We start from the raw sequence: 5,408 nt of genomic DNA on the forward strand, positions 1-5,408 counted from the left end.
AAAGTCTACCGCGACCATCACATTTTGGGTTGTGAAACTCTTTCTACCTCGAAAAGCTGCCTCACGAGACTTGGGGACACTAGCTCGTATGTGTGTACCATCAATTGCGCCAATACAATTCTACATTATAATTTTGACTTGATGAGAAATAAGAATATCATTATGTGCAGGTCAAAAATAATTTTAGTGTGCCTAGACCATACCTCAAAGTAAGGATACCATCGAGGATTTCCAAGGATTTTGACTGAAGTTTCAAGAGATGGAGGCCTAATAAGGTCATCACGAAGTTCACCGATAGCACGAAGTACTAACTTAAAGTAGCGACTGACAGTTTCCCCTGATCTCTTGAAATTTTTTCCTACAACAGCATTCCTCTCGTTGTGACCAATTGTGTGAAGGAACATTGCTACTTGTTCCTCAACACAACAATGGATACTATCAGAAAGAAGGCTTCTTTGTTTCAGTGTATCACACAACAAAAAGAATGGTGCTCTCCTCAATCTTAGCATGCGCAAACAACTCGTATCATCTTTATGGTAAATACTAGAAAGGTAGTCATTTCGTTTCATTTCCATATCAATCATTGGGCATATGAAATTCGTTTCCTTTTCATCTTCCTCCTCACAATCAGAATATAATAAAATGTAGCGACGGCTAGAGCAACAGCTTTAATAATTAAAGATCTTCTTATTTCATTTGCATCCATCTACATGAAGTTCAGAGAGCTTTAATACATAAAAAGACATACACACGATTGCATATGCATAATTTATAGTCTAGCTAAAAAATACAGAATAGACCCAACCCAATACAGAATAGACAAGAAACAATACAGAAAAAAAGATGAAAATAAACATAACAAATTAGATTGTTACCTTACGCTGGTGATGAGAGAATTAAAGACCAAGATATGTGTAAAGAGAGAATTAAAGACCTGCAAGAGAAACAAGAAGAGAAGATTGGTAAGAAACTGAATAAGTTATGAATCAAGTTAATTTAAACTAAGCCAGAATGCTGTACAATCATTGCACCATAGACGACAATTTTATGATTCCACTGTGACATCACACACAACCAACCGAATGAACCAACCATTTGAGCCACCTAGCAGTACAAGAAAACAGACAACACAAGAAAACCGAATGAACCAACATAATTTATTGACTCTAATTTATTTGCCCCAAACAAGTAGAATGATTGTCCTCACTCTATCAGATGCTTCGGTTTGCAGAATTAAAAAGCCAGATTAGACTTAATCCACTATGTGATGATGTGGCTAACTGAAAAGAAACCACTGCCCACTCTCAGGAATAGAAAATACAATCTCCAGGAACAAAAGTATACAGTCCACGAAGAACTCTCAGGAATGTGTTGTAGGTTAATCTTAATCCACTATATGATGATGTGGCTAACTGAAAAGAAACCACTGCCCACTGATGACTTGGGTTGAGATACCGAGAGCTGAAAAGAAACCACTGCCCACTGATGACTGTATACAGATCGGCTGGTTCCCGAAGGACTGTATGCAGATCGGACAGCGGCTGGGGTACCGGCGTGCACGAAGGACTGTATGCAGATCGGACAGCGGCTGGGGTACCAGCGTGCAGATCGGCTGGTTCAAGAAGGTGCTCGAGAAACAGAGTCGAGAAAGCAGGGCTCCCAGCTGCCGCGCCGGAACTGATGGCCGCCCGGGGAGGAAGAAGCGAGGGCGAGATCAAAGAGCAGGGAGAGGAGGTAGAGGAGGGAGCTCACCAGTTGACGGAGACGAGGGGGGAAGACAACTGCTCCAGCTCCCGGTCCTGGCTCCGCTTTCCGTTGGGGATCGGAAGTCAGAATGAGGCGACGCTCAGCCTTGTTCACTCCGTGCGAATCATGAGATGCGAATCCTGAGGTGCGACGCCTAGATCTGGTAGTGTGAGGAGCGGCGGTTAGGTGAGTACCTCGAGCCCAGCGGTCGCTGTCGCCGCGTCGTCGCCACCGAGAGATCCCCTCAGAGCTGCCTTGCCGTCGCCCCTGTGCGAGATGCGAACCGGAGTGAGCTCATCCGGTTGATTTGGAGGAATGAGTCGATGCTAGGGTTCTGCTGTATTTTGGAATGAGTGGATGACAGATGGGTAGACTCCGTGATGCTATCCAACCGATTTTGTAGGCTCGGATACAGGTTCGGATCACTCTGGATCCATGTCGTGCTGCAAACCAAACACGTTGTTATATTTAGACAACTAGTCGGTTGTCCGTGTGTTACGACAGCTCACAACAATACACACGTAAACTATCCATCAAAAGATTTTAAGATTTTTTTTATTGATTTTCTCCGCTCTCCACATAATATTTTTTGGTTTGACTAACTGATGTTGTTGTTTACTTCATTCAATATGTCTTGGTACAACATGACCAATGAATGGAGCGATTAGAATAGAGTTCACAAAGGCTGGCTGAACGAACATAGATTATAGAATGACATAATTTCACCATACGAAGACCAAATAAGAGGAAGTTTGTGAGCTCAAGTTTCTAAAATAAGTCACATGAACTCAAACTTATAAAAAAGATAGATCAAAATATGGAGTGGTTGATAAAGTCAGGCATCAATAAAAACTGGATGTGCTGTATACAAATTATGGTACTTTGTGGCAATTACTAACGTTTAAAACCAACAAATAACTTTTTCTTTTACTGTTAGCATGACAAATCATTGCTTCTTCATTAAATTCAGCAACCTCAAACATCATGGAGTCTATTGCGCCAATGTGGTCTTAGAAACAACCTAATGCATTTAAGAGCCAAGAACACAAGGGACGAGCACCATGTGGTAGTGCCCGCATGGATCTCCAAATCTTAACACATATTTTGCAGGATCCATGAGCCATCATCAGAAGAACACAAACCATGTGCAGACAATAAAAATAAAGTATTAACACACCCAAATTATGTTCAATCCTTAGCACAACAAAAAACTAACACTCAAATCAACAGAGGAACAACACAATAATTTTTGCAATGACAGAAGGATGGTGACAGGTACATAGAAGTGGTAGAAGCATACCGAGTTGACACCGTGGTAAAGGAAAGACCTTGTAGACAGGCGATGTCGAGCCATCGAATGGGTACCATAGGCAGCAAATCAGAGACCCCCATCCCTCGCCTCCCCCACTTCCAAGATTTCGTAGAGCGGGAAGGGAAGGGAAGAGGCGGGCATATCTGTTCATTGCCGGAGAAGGACACGACGAAGACCTGGTCATCTAGAGGCGACATAGGTAGTATATCGCTAGATACATATAGGGAGAGAGCACGCAAGTGGAGAAAGAAGCCCAGTCGGAGTAGCTCCAAACCAAGAGGCGCATGCACCAGGCATCAGTCCGAGAAGGGCGAGACAACACCACCACCAACTCCGTAGCATATGCCGACTGCTGTCGCGCTACGGGCCTTGGTTGTCCAATATCTCAGACCTGAACTCCTCATTGCCAAGATAACCTAAGCGTGGCAAGCGCCACCGTGTCCTCCTTGGGGGCACGCACGGAGAAAGGCCAGGAGCAAAACCGACTCGCCCTGTACCCTCGTCGAAGAGCGTCGGTTGGCTCGCGGTTGCGACCATGGGCGAGGGCAGTTGGTTGGGGAGGAAGAACAGGGCGAAGGACGGGAAGACGAACGAGATGTCCGACGACAGCAAAAACGATGGTGCGTGCATGCTGTGAAACGTCCTCGTGGACGTACAATAGCCACATGCGCGGGTCGGTGTCCAGGCTGGTGTCGGACGAATACGGAGAGAAGGTGCCTGCTCCCATGCCCTTTGCAAGGATGTGGTGGCGCGGGGGCAGAGGCATGAGGGGAGAGAGAAAAGAAGCAGGATGACGAACGAGGTGGCGGCAACTGAGGTGAGGACTATCATTATCGTGCTGAGGTATAGATGGCCAAATGGGCCATGTGTGCCTGGGCCAGCCCGACACGAGCGTTGTGTCATGCTTGGGCCGTAGCCTTGGCCTGTGTGCTGGCCCGTCCCAGCACAATTATATTTTTTATTTTACAAATAATCGTATATACATATTTACAATTTATATTCAATATTAAAAACACCTGAGCATGATGTTCTATTGGTTAGACGGCTTCACTTAGTGTCTCTCACCTTTCTTTCATTATTAGGTTGTGGGTTCGAACTCCACCTCCTGCATTTCTTTTTTAACATTTTACGCTGATTTAACCAAATGGCCCGACGAGCTGTTGGGTCGACCCGACACGGTCAGCAGGTCGGTTTGCCTTGCCTAGACCAGAGCGGCGGCCCACGGGCGGCGGGCCTAGCGGGCTCGTGCCATGCCACCGTTTGGCCATCTATATGCGGAGGTGTGATTTGGGATGTGGAGGTTGGTTGCGCGGAGGGGACGAGCGTGTATCAGGTTAACTTGAAATAGATGTGAGGGGTTATTTGTAAAAAGATGACGGGGAACGACCGTTGAAACTAGTGCTTTAATATAGTAGAGATAGAGATAGTTCAATTTTATATCTAATTTTGATAGACCTGCTCTCGTTGGACCTGACTAATGATAGGGTCGAGAGTAGTGGACATCAAAGGCGGAGGTCGGTCGATGTGACCTATTGGGAAGCCACAGTTCGACGGCGTGACCTATGGGTGAGCGGAGGAGAAGGTTGTGTCACGCGTGTCGGGTTTGGCTGCATCCTTGCACTAGAAATGAAAAAAGAGCACACCAAACCTAGTTACCTCGTTGTGCGGGAAATGAAAAAAATGAACACATAGGTGTGAAGAAATCGACGACAACTACATTTAGAGAGTTGCTATCGAGTTACCAAATCTAGAAAATGAATATGGTTGGATAGCAAGTAACTACATTTAGCAAGTCTATTTGAATAGCTATTGGAGAAGTGTTTTTAGAGAGTTGTTTAGAGAACCATTGAAGTTACTTTAAGGCCTCCTTTGGCATCCTAAGAATCCAAGAGGATCCCGGCCTATTCCCTGCAGGCCAAATCACCCCAGCGATTTTTTTCTGTTCGGTGACCACGATCTCCTCGCCTGATCCACGGGTGGGGAAGAGTTTCCCTTCATGAAGCCGTCATCTCATCTCCCTCGTGAACCCGTCATCGCCCAACGCCTCCTCCTCTCCCTCGCACTCGCGCATCCACCGTCACTCGCCCCCTCATCTTCCTTGTGTAGAGTGTGCCGCTATGGCACAACTCCACGCTAGCCAAGGGCTGATTCCACACCACCTCTATGTAAGCTGGTCGGTGGCCTCCTTAGCTCCCCTATCTGCATCTCGCGAAGGTACGCCTACGCGCTCATGCTCGCACAAGCGGCGTGGTGGTGAAGGAACAACACATCACATCCTAAATGTAACACCATAAAAGCCATCAACTACAAATAATAAATTTGGTTATTATGTTAAATAGGGTAATAATTT

The 5,408-nt window shown here is 45.8% G+C and overlaps 1 long non-coding RNA gene across 1 annotated transcript; it reads left to right on the forward strand.

Moving 5' to 3' along the window:
- Nucleotides 1–582, forward strand: LOC109939461 (uncharacterized). Its single transcript, XR_002261916.2, has 3 exons — nt 1–86; nt 171–275; nt 368–582. It is a non-coding gene; the product is annotated as an uncharacterized lncRNA (long non-coding RNA).
- The last annotated feature ends 4,826 nt before the right edge of the window (nt 583–5,408 follow it).

The sequence above is a fragment of the Zea mays genome, chromosome 5, assembly GCF_902167145.1.
Source record: "Zea mays cultivar B73 chromosome 5, Zm-B73-REFERENCE-NAM-5.0, whole genome shotgun sequence".
Taxonomy (NCBI): domain Eukaryota; kingdom Viridiplantae; phylum Streptophyta; class Magnoliopsida; order Poales; family Poaceae; genus Zea; species Zea mays.